The following is a 21,799-nucleotide window of genomic DNA, read 5'->3' on the forward strand; positions in this document are numbered from 1 at the left end:
TGACTTGAAACTCCCCTCCCTTCATTGACCAAACTGCCAATTTTAACGAAAATGTTTTAGAACAAGTTTTGAATAATGAAATGTGATGAATGTCATTGATTTCAAAATAGAAATTAAAAAATGTCATCAAAAAGTTGTCTGTACTACAGCTGTTTCAGAACTTGATTACTAATTCAGTTCACTTACTAGCTATGTTGTCCAGTATATTGCTGACAACATGATAGCCTAGAAAATAAATAAATTATAAGATCAAGGAAATGTTATATTATGATCTGCTGTCTGCTGACAAAATTTTACCCGTAGTATACAGTCTCTCAATGATGGATTTAACATATTCCGGGGGAGATGTAAAATCGAATTATTTTCCTCATAACTTTGCACTGTGTTTGTACTATAGAAGTCCCGGCTACACCTCATCTAACTAAATTGGTCAAAATATAAAATAGTTGCACACAGCACAGCCAATTTCAATTCAGTAAGCTTATGTAGAATTATGTAGTGCTATGAATACAAAGCCAGTATGGAGTGAGGAAAAATTAGCTCTTTTAGTGGCACTGGTGTATTTTAATGACATGCATTGCCATGCATCCTTTTGAGTCCAAAATTGTGGTCACCCCCCCCCCCCCGGGCGGTAAAAACTGATCGATCCCGAAAAACCCACTGTGCTTTGGCATTATGGACAAATTACAAGTATAAAGCCTAGAGTGGATCACCTTGGCAAACTCAGAAGTTATACTTTTTAATCACAAGCTATGCATATCACTTCCTTTGCCACGTTTGATTCTCCATATTGGCTTTTTAGAGCACGAAAGCGTATCGGAGGGCCTTTTAAAATTATAACCAAGCACGGAAAATATCCTAACAAATCCCTGGCTGAAATGAATGTGTTAACCACAGCTTGTTTCCCTCACGTACAGGAGCTCCGCCTATCTTATTTACATATGATAGTCTTTCCCGACATGCATTTGGTTGGATTGAAATGGCGTACGATTTTAGAATATTTTGGTGTTCGAGTCAGTAAACTTTTCGTTTCTATTTCGATCAGTGAAGGCGAAACGACGAACTTTCTGTAGAACGATAACTGTTTGATGTTGAAGTTGAGATCGTATCTACATCAGCGCTCACGTTGTGACGAGACTGGTCGTTTATCTTAGAAGGCGGAAGTGTATTCGATTGTGGAGCCCAGTTGGACGACTGCAGCGATTAGCTCAACACTTTGTGTTGGAACACCAGACGAAACTGTACCCGTCATCGTTCTGTCGTTCGGATAAAACCTATTGGATGCTATCTCTGACAGTAAGTTTAATCATTACTTTATATTGTTTCTCTTGCAAGCTGCAGTTGTTCGGTTCTAGATAAATGCACGTCACATCGGAAACACGTGATATTTGAAGTGATGTGTGATTCGTACATTTGTATATATACCAGGCCCCATTGAAACTCGGTCAACTTTCATGATGTCGATTCGTAGTAGGTTAACTCGAAGTGGCCTCTCTTCTCTGCAAGTGTTTGGCGCGCAATGTGCCAGTCAGAACAACGAACTTGAGGCCTGCAAGGTTATATCGTAAAAAGCTGATCGAGACAGTCGACAAAAGTTGTAACGAGCGCACTCTGTTTATAATGATTTAAACTCTCGCTTTATCAACATCATAAACTTTTTAGTCTTACATAAATGTCCTTGGTGTCTAGCCGTTAACAGAGTTTTGAAAACATATTAATACTTACGGGTATCGTAAACAAAAGACAGCACTGCACTTGTACAATTCATGAAGTGTGTCATTTGTTCCATGTGACGAGTTCGTAGTCTTAGCGATGGTGTTGAGGTAACTGAAGTTGTTACTAGTCTACATGTAGCTAAAAATCAGAGACTTTCAAAGTAGACTCAATAGACAACAAGGATAGTAGGGTATCTCAGTGTCTAGCTATGATGTACAGTGCATCAATGCAGGATCACTGTGTATACTACCAGATTTAAGTTTCATGAATTTGACAGTTTCGGTAAAGAAACCACAGACCCTACTATAACCATAGACCCTACTATAACCATAGACCCTACTATAGCCATAGACCCTACTATAACCATAGACCCTACTATAACCATAGACCCTACTATAACCATAGATCCTACTATAACCATAGACCCTACTATAACCATAGACCCTACACAAACCATAGACCCTACTATAACCATAGACCCTACTATAACCATAGTCCTTACTATAACCATAGTCCTTACTATAACCATAGACCCTACTATAACCATACTATAACCATACTATAACCATACTATAACCATAGACCCTACTATAACCATAGACCCTACTATAACCATAGTCCTTACTATAACCATAGACCCTACTATAACCATACTATAACCATACTATAACCATACTATAACCATAGACCCTACTATAACCATAGACCCGAGTGTAACCATAGACCCTACACAAACCATAGACCCTACTCAAAACATAGACCCTACTATAACCATAGACCCTATACAAACCATAGACCCTACTATAACCATAGACCCTACACAAACCATAGAACCTACTATAACCATAGCAGTGTTCTCCCCAGGATTTGTTGATAGGATATCGACTCATTAGCATAAATTAGCATAAATTTACATATAATTATATTCCCGAAAAATCAAAGTACATCATAATATCAAACAAGTAGTACTTGTACATGTGGCCAAAGGAAAGTTGAAGGCCAATTAATTTATTACTTCAAAATATTAGCACCAATAAGAAACTCATAAAGCAGTGTTATTGATTATTATTGTTAGGGAAGCTGAAATTATTTAAATCTTAATGTCCACAGATATTAGACTTTCGAAACACGAAAAGTTTGTGTACAGCTACCGGCAGACATCATGTTAGTCCAAAATATCGTGATACACGAGACTTACTATACTTCCCTATGGAGGACTTCAAAAACTCGCGATAGTTTGTGACGTCATGGCCGCCATATTGGAAAATCCATGCTTTCATCGTAGTCGCACGATGTATCAATCTACAATGTCAAACTACAAACTAAACGTGTTTTCAGGGTAAAATTGAACATGAAACTGATAATCGGAGATAACATCGCCACTTTATCGAAAGGTACATTAGTCTGTTCAACTCTTTTCATGACATTGAAGAATACACATGCTCTTGGGTTGAGACATACTCGGTGTTATCACTGTTACTCTGTCACTCTAGACACTGAATGTCAACTTCATGCGTTTGTCGAACTTTTATACTTTATAGTAAAATGGCACGGCATCGTTTGATTTTATAGTTGTCAAAATCTGGCAGTTCCGACATGCTTCTACGGTCGAACCGACGTTACGGATGGGCCGGTTTTGCCTTTGATTTACCGAAAGCTGTTGTACCGAGTGTGAATCACACTACCATTAGCGGGTTTACGCATTTTATTCCTATCGAAAACAATACTGACGGCAAACTTCAATGAAATCTGTCTGGTAATGGTAGAGGGTTGAATAGTCGTTTGAATTAATTAGACACTCTTTAGTTTTACTTGCTGCTTATGTGTGAAGGATCAATACAAACGTTGTGAAACAACAAAGGCGTCAGCTGACCGATTGCCAGATGAACAATATTTACCGAACCCTATACAATCTGATAGCGTATCGGGACAACTGATAGCGTATCGGCGAAAATTAAAGGATATCGGGCCCGATACGCTAAAACCCTCTGCGGAGAACACTGCATAGACCCTACTATAATCATAGACCCTACTATAAATTATAATCATAGATCCTACACATACCATAGACCCTACATGTACTATAACTATAAATTATACTATAACCATAGACTGTCGACAGTCGCTCGCGCCTTTTTTCCCTCCGCTTTATCTAAACTCCGATCCGGTGCAACACTAGTCAAATGCAAACTGATATCGAGGGCCGAAGGCCCGAGCGACTGTTGTCCCTTGCCGCATCTCCCTTGCTATTAGTATTACTTATTCATGATGTGACGTCATTTAATGGGGCGTTTCTCTACTTGTCTTCTTAAATGCATTTTGATGGTCATAATCTTTTTCCTTTCCTATCTTTCTTTGTTAAAGCTTGAAACCGCGTGTTTTTTTAACATTCGTAAATGACGTTGACGACCTCGACGCCCGATACATTGTCATGCTCACTAGGCCTTTTGTTTAGCAGCTAGCTGTTACAGTGGTTATGGTAGCGAGAGAGTGCTACGGATGTCGACTTATTGTACCAACTCCGACCGACACTCCACTCAAGCAATAGATGTTTTGGACACCCTTTTTACCTTCCCTCGACTGCAGCTAGCATATTATATAGCAATGCAATTCATGTATAAAATGTGTGATAGTGAGGCGTAGATAATAGTCAAATGTGCAAATGGTAGACGTTCTACCTGAAACAAAAACAGAAAAGTGTCTCCATATTTACCACGGCATGACACGTCTCCGACACGTCTTCAACTAGTGCCTCCTCAGAGTACTGAGTCTATATATACCTAAAGCTATTGCACCCCATTATTTCAGATTCCGATTGAGGAGTCAATTTACGTAATCTTTATCACGATGCTATATGATATGACAGTTTGTTGTGTCTTTTCCATGATGTTTTCTTTTTATGTGATTTTTGTTGTTGATGTCGGGGGGGGGGGGGGAAACTTTGGGTCGGCCGGATAATGAAAAACAGAAAAAAAAATAGGGTGACCCCAATAAATTTAAGTACGTCAGACAACAATTTATTAGCATTTCATGGTCATCTGATTTTTGAAATTTTACAGTTGAAGAAAGATCAGTACAGGCAATCACGAGTAAAAATACCCAATACCATACCGAACTTCAGACTCCTTTACTTAGTTGAAGTTTTTGCTACACTGTGAACATTTTATTGTTACATATTCAAACAATGCGAATCTTGTTGTATTCAAAATTGAATTTGAAACCATTTTCAAAAGAAATGCGATACTAACAATTACTGTATGATACAAAATCGAGACAATATGATAAACTCGTAGTTTATATACTTCCAGGTAGTTTGTATTTTACAAATACTGTGTTGTAAATTAGAACAATGCTCATTAATGGATAATCGTAGGGCAACTCTTCTTCTTTCGACATATGGCACACTTCCTACTTTATTGGCCATTGAAAATATTGAAATTTTATGATAGTCAACGCCACGATCGTACGAACAGAGGCTACAGACGTGACTCTGACAGAAGTTCTATCCAGTGTTCGATCTAGGATACCATAAAGGAGGGCCATTGTGGGCCCCTACCTGTGCAAAAAGGGGGCCACTTGAGAAAAAAGAGGGCCATCATTGTCCACCATGAAAGGGAAAAATCAGGACTCTCACGATGATGAATATCACTAATTAAATGTTCCACTTATGAAAACATGACAGTTTTACATTGAAAATAAATATTTAAAGCAGGGACACGCCAAAAGCAAATATCTTCAGACTTGTTTGACCAGGTGACACTGATAAAAAGATGGAAGTATATCATTATGGGGAAGAAGAAGAAGGAGAAAAGTCAGGTGAATATTTTTAACATTTTTATTTCAACTTTGACAGCTTGTGCAACCTGCGCATCTACATTGACTGAGGCACGTTGACAGTTTTTTTTTAGTTGCAGTTTTAGAATTGCTTGATGGTGATCTTTATTTCCAGCATGGCTACTCATGGTTGAAGTCTTAAAATTTTTACATCCTTCACCAATGGTAAATGGATTTTTTTTGTTTGCTTCCTTGCAGATCCGGCAAAACATTCCATTTTCCTCGAAATACAGCCAATGCCATATAGCCAACCATTTATCCTGAAGAAGAAAACATTCGTTCAAACTTTTTATTATGTGTAAATGACTGTGAAACAAATAAAAGATATATTTTTGGTCAATGATATGTCATGTCCAAAAACGGAAAAGAAATGGCACTAAATCACTCACATGATGCCCACAGTGACAGATTATTAAAGACTAATGACAACCTGGTACAGACAACTAACCAAAATCCTGCAAAAGTTTCAAAAGTATTTATCAACAGTTTAATTCTCCACCTGATAAGGGTAGTGCAAAATTAAGTCACATCAAATTCATGACAGGACTAAAAAAATATTCATAATTACACTGCCACTATAAATAATTGGAAGCAGATTGCAAATATTCTATTACAACTGAAACTAAGCCGAAAATAAAAACACTACCTCGTTTAATTCTACCAAGAAAGCCTCTTCATCGATTTACTACTCTGTGAATTTATCTTTTGCCATTAACTCTACGTTACATGCGGCAAAACATTTAAAAGGAAACATATCTGTCTCACGGGGAATCGGATATTTGCCGTAACATTTGTTTTGGAGAAGTTTTCAAAATGCAAACATCGACTTCTGATTTTCACCAGATTATCAAAATTTATCGTAGTCCATCTAAGTACAAAATTTCTTGTACTCTGGATGGACTAACTCTTTTTTTTTACTGTGAATCGATTCGCGAGATGAAAGTGGGACAATGTCGGGCAAACAATGTCATTGCCGACCTACCTGGGGATGACGAGTCGACGTTGACCCAACATCTGTCTTCCCTCCCGTTTCGTTCTGGCATGCTGATGCATCGACTGTTGGGGCTGCATCGGCTGAAACTGTTTCCCCTTCAGCTGGCTTCGGTACATGTTAAAAGTCAGAGAGCAACCGCTGGCGTTTCACCATTGCGGCCCTCAACGCTAGTACTTACTGACTGTGAGCATCCATTTTGAAAATGAAAAGCATGCAGTGTTCTCCCCAGGATTTGTTGATAGGATATCGGCTCATTAGCATAAATTAGCATAAATTTACATATCATTATATTCCCGAAAAATCAAAGTACATCATAATATCAAACAAGTAGTACATGTACATGTGGCCAAAGGAAAGTTGAAGGCCAATTTATTACTTCAAAATATTAGCACCAATAAGAAACTCATAAAGCAGTGTTATTAGACCCCGCGGACGAAGTCCGGAATGGGGACTTATGGATTGGGTTCCGTCTGTCCGTGCGTCCGTGTGTCCGTCCGTCCGCAGCCGTTTCTTGGAGATGCCTGGACCGATTTTTTTCAAACTTGGTACAGGGGCAACATGCTATGGCATACATATGCACGTCAATTTGTTTTATGATACGATCCAATATGGCCAATATGGCGAATTTTCCCTGTCTAAAGCCATAACTCAGACATGCTTTAACAGATCTCATTCAGAGTTGGTATTAGGACAGTGTTCTATGACATACATGTGCATATTCATTGTTGTCATGATACGATCCAATATGGCCGCCTAGCAGCCATTTTGTTTGTGAATTTTCCATGTCCAAAGCCATAACTCAGACATGCTTGAACAGATCTCATTCAAAGTTGGTATTAGGACAGTGTTCTTTGACATACATGTGCATATCCATTTTCATTTGTGATACGATCCAATATGGCTGCCTGGTAGCCATTTTGTTTGCGAATTTTCATGTCCAAAGCCATAACTCAGACATGCTTGAACAGATCTCATTCAAAGTTGGTATTAGGACAGTGTTCTATGACATACATGTGCATATCCATTTTCGTCGTGATATGATCCAATATGGCTGCCTGGCAGCCATTTTGTTTGTGAATTTTCCATGTCCAAAGCCATAACTCAGACATGCTTAAACAGATCTCATTCAAAGTTGGTATTAGGACAGCGTTCTATGACATACATGTGCATATCCATTTTCGTCGTGATACGATCCAATATGGCTGCCTGGCAGCCATTTTGTTTGTGAATTTTCCATGTCTAAAGCCATAACTCAGACTCCATTTTCATCGTGATATGATCCCCCATACCCAACCAATCCTTTATTGTTGGAGGCATATTCCATGTCCAACAAGCACACACAACATATCTAAGTCTGTTTGTTTTAGGTTCACAAATGTTGTTGCGTGATCAGAGTAGTGATAATTCCTTAAAACCCAATTATAGCGGGGACTATGTCATTCTCAATGACTTGTTGATTATTATTGTTAGGAAAGCTGAAATTATTTAATTAGATTAATTTAATTAGACTTTCGAAACACGAAAAGTTTGTGTACAGCTACCGGCAGACATCGTGTTTGTCCGAAATATCGTGATACACGAGACTTACTATACTTCCCTATGGAGGACTTCAAAAACTCACGATAGTTTGTGACGTCATGGCCGCCATATTGGAAAATCCATGCTGTCATCGTAGTCGCACGATGTATCAATCTACAATGTCAAACTACAAACTAAACGTGTTTTCAGGGTGAAATTGAACATGAAACTGATAATCGGAGATAACATCGCACTTTATCGAAAGGTACATTAGTCTGTTCAACTCTTTTTATGACATTGAAGAATGCACATGCTCTAAGGTTGAGACATACTCGGTGTTATCACTGTTACTCTGTCACTCTAGACACTGAATGTCAACTTCATGCGTTTGTCGAACTTTTATACTTTATAGTAAAATGGCACGGCATCGTTTGATTTTATAGTTGTCAAAATCTGGCAGTTCCGACATGCTTCTACGGTCGAACCGACGTTACGGATGGGCCGATTTTGCCTTTGATTTACCGAAAGCCGTTGTACCGAGTGTGAATCACACTACCATTAGTGGGTTTACGCATTTTATTCCTATCGAAAACAATACTGACAGCAAACTTCGTTGAAATCTGTCTGGTAATGGTAGAGGGTTGAATAGTCGTTTGAATTAATTAGACACTCTTTAGTTTTACTTGCTGCTTATGTGTGAAGGATCAATACAAACGTTGTGAAACAACAAAGGCGTCAGCTGACCGATTGACAGATGAACAATATTTACCGAACCCTATACAATCTGATAGCGTATTGGGACAACTGATAGCGTATCGGCGAAAATTAAAGGATATCGGGCCCGATACGCTAAAACCCTCTGCGGAGAACAATGGCATGTGATTTGCATACGCTGACCTGAGATGTAGACTAACCTCAGCCCCTTTTACCCAACTACCTTTGCAGTTACGTCGTTTATATGCATTTGTATAGATACATGTGAAGTTACAAAGAGGGATGGGTAATTAATTTTCGGTATGAGGTATATTACGACCAGTTTCGAAAAGCTTGTGACTTGTCAATGTTGAATACATATGGCATATGCAGACTCCAAATTGTTGCGCCCGAAAAGGCGCACAGACTTTAGAAATAGTGGCCAATCGGATTTTTTTAGCGCAAATTGCGCAATGGCGCGGCCTAGATCGAACACTGTCTATCTACCAGCACTTCATAGCAATGGATTGCGTACACCAAGGGTGCAAGGGTGGTTGTGTCACTTCATAGCAATGGATTGCGTACACCAAGGGTGCAAGGGTGGTTGTGTATATAAATGGATGTGAAATGATGGTAAAACCACAGACAAGTTGTCTGTGGTACAAAGTACTAACATGTTATAAACTGTGCAGTCAGAGTTTAGAACAGTACGTCAGTCTGAACTTGCAGTCATGATGAGTTTTAAAGATGTCAATTATTGTCACCGAAGATCAGAGAGAGGCGGTCAAGGTGTTGTTTGGCGTAACTTTTCTGGCGTCTGACCGAAAGTAATTTCGACGCATGCAGTAGTTACATACGTCATATATTCATAATGACTTGGTCACATTACGGTAGGTAGATATGTCAATGGTCGGAACACGTGCATAACTGCAGTTTAGCAGGAGCTATCGCTAAGTTGATACCACTTCCCTATTGTTTAGCAAAATTACCACAAATAAAAGGGCCTTCGCCGTTTATATACGGGATTATATTAGCGCTATCATTGTATCAATGGGGATACTACTAGGACAATGGTGTTGCAGACGTTGTCAGCTGTATCGAGAACGATCAGAGCGACTTCATAGCCCGGGCGTCATAGGCTATGGACTTGCCACAGCTGTATCGAGAACAATCGGAGCGACTTCATAGCCCGGGCTCCATAGGCTATGGACTTGCCACTTCCTGTCAGTACACTAACGAAAACATCTTTCCCAGAGACACAGGCATCTATAATTATTCTCTGAAAGTCTTTCAAGTGTGAGTGAGTATCCAAGTTTCTCCAATGCGTCTCGATATGTTGACTTGCTTGGTGACTACACCATGTTCATTTTGATTGACAAGCCTTATGAACTATGACCTAAATGTCAAATAGTCTACAAACTGAATGTCCCTATTGTTATCGCATGAGGGCGCGGCAAGGGACAACGGTCACTCGGGCCTTCAGCCCTCGATATCAGTATGCGATTATAGTAGTGTTGTGCAGGATCAGAGTTTAGATAAGACGTATGAAAAAAAGGCGCGAGCGACTGTCGACAGTCTACTATAACCATAGACCCTACACAAACCATAGACCCTACTATAACCATAGACCCTAATATAATTATAGACCCTACTATAACCATAGATCCTAAACAAACCATAGACCCTACTATAACCATAGACCCTTCTATAACCATAGACCCTAATACAACCATAGATCCTACTATAACCATAGACCCTACTATAACCATAGACCCTACTATAACCATAGATCCTACTATAACCATAGACCCTACACAATCATAGACCCTACTATAAACATAGACCCTACACAATCATAGATCCTACTATAACCATAGACCCTACTATAACCATAGACCCTACTATAACCATAGATCCTACTATAACCATAGACCCTACTATAACCATAGACCCTACTATAACCATAGACCCTAATACAACCATAGATCCTACTATAACCATAGATCCTACTATAACCATAGACCCTACTATAACCATAGACCCTACTATAACCATAGACCCTACACAAACCATAGACCCTTCTATAACCATAGACCCTACTATAACCATAGACCCTACACAATCATAGACCCTACTATAACCATAGATCCTACTATAACCATAGACCCTACTATAACCATAGATCCTACTATAACCATAGATCCTACTATAACCATAGACCCTACTATAACCATAGACCCTACTATAACCATAGACCCTACACAAACCATAGACCCTACTATAACCATAGACCCTAATATAACCATAGACCCTACTATAACCATAGACCCTACTATAACCATAGACCCTACTATAACCATAGATCCTACTATAACCATAGACCCTACTATAACCATAGACCCTACTATAACCATAGACCCTACTATAACCATAGATCCTACTATAACCATAGACCCTACTATAACCATAGACCCTACACAAACCATAGACCCTACTATAACCATAGACCCTAATATAACCATAGACCCTACTATAACCATAGACCCTACTATAACCATAGACCCTACACAAAACCATAGACCCTACTATAACCATAGACCCTACTATAACCATAGATCCTACTATAACCATAGACCCTACTATAACCATAGACCCTACACAAACCATAGACCCTACACAAACCATAGACCCTACTATAACCATAGATCCTACTATAACCATAGATCCTACTATAACCATAGACCCTACACAAAACCATAGACCCTACTATAACCATAGACCCTACTATAACCATAGACCCTACTATAACCATAGATCCTACTATAACCATAGATCCTACTATAACCATAGACCCTACACAAACCATAGACCCTACTATAACCATAGACCCTACTATAACCATAGACCCTACTATAACCATAGACCCTACTATAACCATAGACCCTACTATAACCATAGATCCTACTATAACCATAGACCCTACTATAACCATAGACCCTACACAAACCATAGACCCTTCTATAACCATAGACCCTACTATAACCATAGACCCTACTATAACCATAGACCCTACTATAACCATAGACCCTACTATAACCATAGATCCTACTATAACCCTAGACCCTACTATAACCATAGACCCTACACAAACCATAGACCCTACTATAACCATAGACCCTACTATAACCATAGACCCTACACAAACCATAGACCCTTCTATAACCATAGACCCTACTATAACCATAGACCCTACACAATCATAGACCCTACTATAACCATAGACCCTACTATAACCATAGATCCTACTATAACCATAGACTCTACTATAACCATAGATCCTACTATAACCATAGACCCTACTATAACCATAGACCCTACTATAACCATAGATCCTACTATAACCATAGACCCTACTATAACCATAGACCCTACACAAACCATAGACCCTTCTATAACCATAGACCCTACTATAACCATAGACCCTACACAATCATAGACCCTAATACAACCATAGATCCTACTATAACCATAGATCCTACTATAACCATAGACTCTACTATAACCATAGATCCTACTATAACCATAGATCCTACTATAACCATAGACCCTAATACAACCATAGATCCTACTATAACCATAGACTCTACTATAACCATAGATCCTACTATAACCATAGATCCTACTATAACCATAGACCCTACTATAACAATAGACCCTACACAATCATAGATCCTACTATAACCATAGACCCTACTATAACCATAGACCCTACACAATCATAGATCCTTCTATAACCATAGACCCTACACAAAACCATAGACCCTACTATAACCATAGACCCTACTATAACCATAGACCCTAATACAACCATAGATCCTACTATAACCATAGATCCTACTATAACCATAGACCCTACTATAACCATAGATCCTACTATAACCATAGACCCTAATACAACCATAGACCCTACTATAACCATAGACCCTACACAAACCATAGACCCTACTATAACCATAGACCCTACTATAACCATAGACCCTACACAATCATAGATCCTTCTATAACCATAGACCCTACTATAACCATAGATCCTACTATAACCATAGACCCTAATACAACCATATATCCTACTATAATCATAGACCCTACACAATCATAGACCCTACTATAACCATAGATCCTTCTATACCCATAGACCCTACTATAACCATAGACCCTACTATAACCATAGACCCTACTATAACCATAGACCCTACACAATCATAGACCCTACTATAACCATAGATCCTACTGTAACCATAGACCCTACACAAACCATAGACCCTACTATAACTATAGACCCTACTATAACAATAGACCCTACACAAACCATAGACCCTACTATAACCATAGATCCTACTATAACCATAGACCCTACACAAACCATAGACCCTACTATAACCATAGATCCTACTATAACCATAGACCCTACTATAACCATAGACCCTAATACAACCATAGATCCTACTATAACCATAGACCCTACTATAACCATAGACCCTAATACAACCATAGATCCTACTATAACCATAGACCCTACACAATCATAGACCCTACTATAACCATAGACCCTACTATAACCATAGACCCTACTATAACCATAGATCCTACTATAACCATAGATCCTACTATAACTATAGACCCTACACAATCATAGACCCTACTATAACCATAGACCCTAATATAACCATAGACCCTACTATAACCATAGACCCTACACAATCATAGACCCTACACAAACCATAGACCCTACTATAACCATAGACCCTACTATAACCATAGACCCTACTATAACCATAGATCCTACTATAACCATAGACCCTACACAATCATAGACCCTACTATAACCATAGACCTTAATATAACCATAGACCCTACTATAACCATAGACCCTACACAATCATAGACCCTACACAAACCATAGACCCTACTACATGTATAACCATAGACCCTACTATAACCATAGACCCTACTATAACCATAGACCCTACACAATCATAGACCCTACTATAACCATAGACCCTACTATAACCATAGACCCTACACAATCATAGACCCTACTATAACCATAGACCCTACACAATCATAGACCCTACTATAACCATAGACCCTACACAATCATAGACCCTAATACAATCATAGACCCTACTATAACCATAGACCCTACTATAACCATAGATCCTACTATAACCATAGACCCTACACAATCCATAGATCCAACACAAACCATAGACATACATAAGTTCTATTGTATTCCAACAATTGTGTTTAGGAACGAGAATCTCAAAACTTTACCCTTATGGAAGGCATTCAGTTTAAATCTGGTTAAGGTACAGCCTAGTTATGTAAAACGAAAACGAAAAGTAAACCAATTCCGATGGAAGTATATGATGATCTGGGAAATATTTCATGTTCAACCAAGGACGTTCTCAACATTTGGCGCCAAGAATATTCCACATTGTATAAAAACCCTATTAATGCTAATTTTGACGATAACTTTTTTGAGAGAATGAATGATCATAAACAAGTATTAGAAGGACATATGGATGATCCATTGTATGAATGTAACTATTTATTGAATAGGAAGTTTACTTTAGAAGTTGTAGAAAAGTAGTTATGAAGACAAAGAAGGGTAAAACAGTAGGAGTTGACAAAATTCCTTACGAAGTGTTGCAGAACGATGAGGGCATTTCTGTTCTACATCAACTTTTTCAATACGGCGTATGCCGGTTATCGAACTTCCGGTTGTTTCGCAGGAAAGTATCGCTAGAGGGCGCACCATATCTGACAAAGTGAGGGCCAGAATTTTCGTCATGGCATCTAATAGTATGGCGATGTATGAAGCTGTCAACAAAATGGGCGTAAAAGAACTCCGTGCATCCATAAAAGAGCGGAAAATTACTACTTCTAAATCTACTAGATATCGCCAGAAATGCTGTCAACCTTGGTCTTGAAACACTAGAAAATGATAATTTTCTGAGAGAACGAAAGAGGAGACGAATAGTGGATGTCGGGCATCAAAAGATAGAACTAATCGACAGCGGAAACATTGAAAGTTGGACGGAGGACCTTCAAAATATACCCGATGTAGACATGATAAACATCTTTCTTTACCTTACTGGTGTCTGTTGCTGGACAAAAGAACGATTAGAAAATTACAAATCTGACAACAGCTTCCAATCTGATTAAAATCCGATGTAGATGTTGGCTAATCGTTCATTGCTATTTTACCTTCGTTATTATTTTGCCTGAATTGACCTTCTTGGTACATGTTTACATTTTTTAGCCTGCCTGATCGCCTCCTCTACGATCAGGCTAACAAATTTAAACATGTACTAAGAAGGTCGATTCAGGCAAAAACACGAAGGTAAAATAGCAATGAACGATTAGCCGACATCTACATCGGATTTTAATCAGATTGAACAGCTTCCAGCTACAGTCATCGCACTAGTTTACCGGACATCAAACTACCGATGTTGCCAGCTAATTAGTGTGCAATATTGAGAGTTCGATCGACAATTACCAAGCCACATGTTTATATTGTAACTGATGTCGCCACATACTTAGTCCTTTCTTGTTTATTAGAACAGTGGTGTAGCACCACGGGTGAAGTCATTAAACTTTGTCCGGAAGAAACCATTTCATGTTCTGGTTATAAGTTGGCATAAACATATTTGTATTGATATACTCAACTTTACTATCACACTTTGGTAAGCTTGCTAATATCTATTCAGGACCATCAGTGTATAAAAAAACCCCATTGAAGTCGGCAACGAATCATAAATACAAATGTATTGTTATTGTGATTGATGTACCACACCGCCCACCCCTTCAATGAATCGGCCTTCCATGTAACGTTTACGTGGTTCACTCATACCATGTCTTTTTACCAATCTGATTAAAATCCGATGTAGATGTCGGCTAATCGTTCATTGCTATTTTACCTTCGTTATTTTGCCTGAATTGACCTTCGTGGTACATGTTTACGTTTTTATCCTGATCGGTAGAGGAGGCGATCAAACATGTACCACGAAGGTCAATTCAGGCAAAATAACGAAAGTAAAATAGCAATGAACGATTAGCCGACATCTACACCGGATTTTAATCAGATTGGTTTTATACAAGCTGCAATAACTGTAGCGTATATTGTGATTTTGAGGGTTCTTTCCTCTGTTTTGTACCTTTTTCCGTTCCGATGTTTGACTGGAAGCAATCGCTACAATTTCTCCAACGGTAACGCAAATGGACGAGGTCACACTGAAAACGTGAGTGAGATGTCAGTGTAGTACTGTGTACACTACCCGTTTCAAAATGTTGTTACTTTTGGGTTTTCCTCACGGTCGAATTACAGAGCCAAACTTATGCGAAATATTAGGAGAACAAGAGGTTAATTTGCTATTTCGTTATTTGATGGGCGATAATGCAATATTATAGCGTAAAGTTACGGGGAATGACAGAAAATCTTTAGTCAGTGGTTACGATGACTATAGACTCTATGCTTTGCAACGATACTCTACAATTCTGGCCCTCACTTCCGGTTCTAAAACAGCGCCCCTAGTGGCCAAACAATCATATCTTTTATCTTTTCGGGGCTTCTTTGATAACCGGCATACGGCGTATTGTGTTTTGACTCTGGTAAGATCCCTGATGTGTGGAGAAGGGCCATTATTTCACCCATTCCAAAAGATACAACAAAGGATAACAGAATCCCACTAAATTACAGAGGTATTAGTCTACAATCTTCTGTAGCTAAGTTGTATAGTGCCTTGTTAAATTCGCGATTGCTATGCTATCTCGAAGACAATAATATCCTGGTTGATGAACAAAATGGATTTCGAAGAAATAGATCATGTCAAGATGATATCTTTGTTCTGTCATCAATCTTAAGGAATAGATTAGTCAATGGTTTATCTACATTTGTTACTTTTATCCATTTAAAGAAAGCTTTTGATTATGTAAACAGGGACTCTTTAATGTATAAACTGTTAGTAAATGGAGTTGATGGTAAGATGTACAATAGTATCAAAGCTATGTATTACAATACTAATGCTTGTGTAAAAATCAACTCTTTATACACGGATTGGTTTGAAACGAATGTTGGAGTTCGTCAGGGTGATAACTTGTCACCCACTTTGTTTAGTTTATTTATAAATGACTTGGCAACTGACTTGAAATCAATGCAGAAAGGTGTCAAGATTGGTGAAGATTATGTGCCGTTGCTGCTTTATGCTGACGACATTGCGTTGATATCAGACAACGAAGTAGATATGCAGTCAATGCTTGATTTTGTCTATGATTGGTGCTGTAAGTGGAGGTTATCTGTAACTGATGTAAAATCGAAAGTGGTTCATTTTCGTAAAAAGAGTCATGTAAGAAGTGATTTTGAATTTCGTATTGGTAGAAATATTTTGCATTATGTAGATCAATATAAGTACCTAGGTGTAACACTGAATGAACACTTGGATTTTTCGATTACATCATCTAGTCTTGCGGATTCTGCCAGTAGAGCCCTTGGTGCTGTAAACTCGAAGTTCAAAGTACTTAAGAATATGGGTTTTAGTAGCTATTCCAAGCTTTTTGATTCATGTGTATCCCCTATACTTGATTACTGCTCAGCGGTTTGGGGTTTTGGAAAACATGAAAGATGTGATACGATACAAAACCGAGCCTTGCGATATTTTCTCGGTGTTAATAGGTTTACCCCAATACATGCATTGACTGGCGATACTGGTTGGCATTCGTGTAGAGTTCGTAGACACATTTCGATGATTAGATACTGGAATCACTTACTTCAACTTGATGAAATTAGGCTGACCATGAACTGGGATCTGCCGACGCCGGTCGGCACCGGTCGCTAGCGTCCGGGACTCAGTCTTGGCGACCCCCCACTCAAAGGTTGCCAACCACCACCTTCAAGTGTCACAATTGGTTTACCATCGACCCCCACACTCACTTTAATAATTGTACTTTCATTTTCTGCCCACATGGTCGCATTGATTTAAAAGATAATGAAGTAATACAAGTATTAAAATGTCTTTGAGAAAAGAACAATGTAGATGACCATTAATTACAATAATGACAAATACTCAACTATTTATAAAGACGAAGTGTGAACTGACAACAGCTGATGCTATACATTGATATCCACATGTACAGTACGTGTGAATTACAGGGCAAACATGATGCTGCAGACTTTTGACTAGCATTCTTCAGTGTCGTCAAAAAAGTATAACAGCCTCATATACCTTTTTATAAAGTGTTGACGTTGTGTCCGATCATTAGTTTTCTGTTCAATTTTACTCTGAAAACACTTTTACTTAGTAGTTTGACATCGTACATAGCACGACGATGAAAACACGTAATTTCCAAAATGGCGGGTGGTGACATCACAAACTATCGCGAGGTCTTACGTATCATGAGATTTCGTCTAAACGCGATGCGTATGAGTGGATATACGCAACTTTTTAGAGTTTTGAAACTGCAGTTGTCTTTGGATATTTAGTTTGATTGAAACAACTTTAGCTTTTCTTAGAAAACTAATCAAAATCTGTGATTGAAAAAAATTGATGTGCAAAGATTGAGATTAGAGTTATAAATCTGTAGAGAAAGAAAAGTTGGTTTTATCTTTTTCATTGGCAACTTTGCTCATACTCCATGTACTTTGAGTGCACCATTAATTTATTCATGAATATTAATTATGCAAATTAGCATGAATATTAATTAGCGACCGGGACATCTCTCAAGCTTGGCAGCACCCTGCATGAAAATATTTTTGTGGGATTTTAGTCTCGGAAATTCTAACTGGTCTTCAGAATTAGGCACTATATTTGATGATTTAAATATAGATACTGACACTGATTTTTTGTTGCCAATTGATCTAAAAAATATAGAATGTAAACTAAGAATTAATTTAGAGCAAGCTTGGTCAGAAACGGTGCATCATAAACCAAAATTAAGAACATATAGAATTTTCAAAACTAGTTACGGTGTTGAACCCTATGTGTCCATGAATTTATCACGAAGTCAACGTTCTTTCATGGCTCAGTTCAGATCAGGTGTATTGCCCCTTCGTATAGAAACTGGACGATTCAGAGGGGAACCGATATCTGAAAGAGTTTGCACCCTCTGCCATGACGATGTCGTCGAAAATGAAGTTCATTTTCTTTTGCACTGTAGTCCAGAACGGGGACTTATGGATTGGGTTCCGTCTGTCCGTGCGTCCGTCCGTCTGTCCGTCCGCAGCCGTTTCTTGGAGATGCCTGTACCGATTTTTTTCAAACTTGGTACAGGGGCAACATGCTATGGCATACATATGCACGTCAATTTGTTTTATGATACGATCCAATATGGCCGCCTAGCAGCCATTTTGTTTGCGAATTTTCCCTGTCTAAAGCCATAACTCAGACATGCTCAAACAGATCTCATTCAAAGTTTGCATTAGGACAGTGTTCTATGGCATATATGTGCATATTCATTGTTGTCATGATACGATCCAATATGGCCACCTAGCAGCCATTTTGTTTGCGAATTTTCCATGTCCAAAGCCATAACTCGGACATGCTTGAACAGATCTCATTCAAAGTTGGTATTAGGACAGTGTTCTATGACATACATGTGCATATCCATTGTTGTCATGATACGATCCAATATGGCCGCCTAGCAGCCATTTTGTTTGTGAATTTTCATGTCCAAAGCCATAACTCAGACATGCTTGAACAGATCTCATTCGAAGTTGGTATTAGGACAGTGTTCTATGACATACATGTTGATATCCATTTTCGTCATCATACGATCCAATATGGCTGCCTGGCAGCCATTTTGTTTGTGAATTTTCCATGTCCAAAGCCATAACTCAGACATGCTTGAACAGATCTCATTCAGAGTTGGTATTAGGACAGTGTTCTATGACATACATTTGCATATCCATTTTCATATTGATATGATCCCCCATACCCGACCAATCCTTTATTGTTGTAGGCATGTTCCATGTCCGACAAGCAGACACAACATATCTAAGTCTGTTTGATTTAGGTTCACAAGTGTTGTTGCATGATCAGAGTAGTGATAATTCCTTAAAACCCAATCATAGCGGGGACTATGTCATTCTCAATGGCTTGTTACAATGACCTTCGGGTTTCCTTTTTTGATTTTGGAGATGAGTACACTGACTTACCTGAAAACGAAAAACTAAGGTACTTGGTAACAAGAAAAGTGCGGAAAATGACAAGATTTATTGAGAAAGCATTTTTAAGGTGAGGGGACAACTTGTACATTAATTCATAACTCTTATTTTTGCCTTGTAAATGATATTTTCATTATTGTAAAAAAGCTCCTCAATCTGTTCCAATTATGTTTTATTTCACTTTAGGTGACATAAGCCTATTTGGCTGGGAGGTTGTGTAATGTAAATTGTTTTTTCCCGTAGTCTGATTACCTCATGTCACTATAATAAATGATTCTACTACTATGTAAAATCATTAATTATGCAAATTTTTCATTAAAACTAAGCCAAATCAACAAATTTTATAGGACATATTTGATTTGTTATGGTTAACCTATGTACTGAAATTTGAAATTTAAATATGTGATCTTAAGATATAGCCTAATTACCGAAAATAGTTAATTATGCAAATCATTCACTAAATCTTTAAGCGAAATCAACAACTTTTATAGGACATGTGCACTCTGTTATGTTTAACATATGTACTAAATTGTATTGAAATTGAAGTATGCAGTCTTATCATACACAAGGTTCTGCCAAGCTTGAGAGTAGTCCCGGTCGCTAATTAATATTCATGCTAATTTGCATAATTATTCACGAATACATTAATGATACACTCAAAGTACTCAAAGTGTATGATCAATGTTGCCAATGAAAAAGTTAAAACCAACTTTTTAGCTCCGCTGTCAGCGAAAGCTGAAAGCGTAGCTTTAGGTATAGGTGGGTATTAAGGTATAGAGTATAGGTGAATCATTGGTGTCCGTCAACTTTTTATATTTTCATCATCTTCTCCGAAAGTGACAATCAGAATTCTTCGATATTTGGTGTGCATGTTCCCTGGGGGAGGCTATTCAGATTTGTTCATGCCAAGTTGATCTGTGCCATTTTCAATTTTTTATGATTTTTTTCTTCAAAAAATGATATTTTCATCATCTCCTCAAATACTACTTGTCAGATTGCTTTGATATCGGGTGTGTTGATGCGCAGGGGGTAGCTTACTCAGATTTGTTAATTTCAAGTCAGCATGCATGGTAATCGTCATATGGTTCATGTCAGCCTTTAGACTACTGTAGAGACGCTCTATATAAGTAATACATGAATGATGTACTGTAAAGCTTGCTTACTATTTCAAAGCTAGGGAAACAACAAAACCGGGTGTACTGCGCATGCGTAGCATGATACGCTCTGCATGTAGCCTCAGTTGCTGAGCTCTGATCTAAGCCAAGCCGTCGCCGCATATCGCCAGAAATACGGCTAATTTGAAGATGCCGAAACCAAAAATAGGAATAAGAAAGACCAAGCTTCATAAGAAAGCCTTGCCAGATGCTGGTTAAAGGCCAAGAATACATGGAGCCGCAAGACAGTTTCGGCAACAAGGTTAGAGCGAGGTTAGCCATTGCCCAGTGACCGTACCCACACAGCCTAGCCAGTTGTCTATGGATACGGTCTACGATTCATACGAGTGTGGGGATTGTGACGCAACGCCGACAGACTGTTTATAACTTTTTACAAGAAGTAGAAGCAACAGCGGGTATACAACCAGTCATTGAAGATACCCCTACAGACGACAGAGAAAATGTAACTTTCATTTGACTAGACCTGTCATTCTACATGGGATATTCAATCGTCCTGCAATGTGTCAACAATTGCAGCAGTAGTGTCGAATTTTCGTGTGGGATGTCCACAAATGAAAGTGTGCATGACAAGTCAGAAATTGTACTTCTGTGAATATTTCAATGTATGGGAATATTTATGTCTACAGTAAATTTTCCTTACTGACTCAT

The 21,799-nt window shown here is 38.5% G+C and overlaps 1 protein-coding gene across 5 annotated transcripts in view; it reads left to right on the forward strand.

Annotated features, from left to right (window-relative positions):
* The first annotated feature begins 979 nt into the window (after window positions 1-979).
* The window catches only part of LOC144446048 (protein phosphatase EYA1-like), a 441,648-nt gene continuing 420,828 nt past the window's right edge, over window positions 980-21,799 (forward strand). For all 5 annotated transcript variants that reach the window (XM_078135730.1, XM_078135731.1, XM_078135735.1 and 2 more), the window contains exon 1: window positions 980-1,296. The gene's annotated coding sequence lies outside the window, so the exon portion shown is untranslated. The remainder of the gene's footprint in view (window positions 1,297-21,799) is intronic.

This window comes from Glandiceps talaboti, chromosome 14 (genome assembly GCF_964340395.1).
Source record: "Glandiceps talaboti chromosome 14, keGlaTala1.1, whole genome shotgun sequence".
Taxonomy (NCBI): domain Eukaryota; kingdom Metazoa; phylum Hemichordata; class Enteropneusta; family Spengelidae; genus Glandiceps; species Glandiceps talaboti.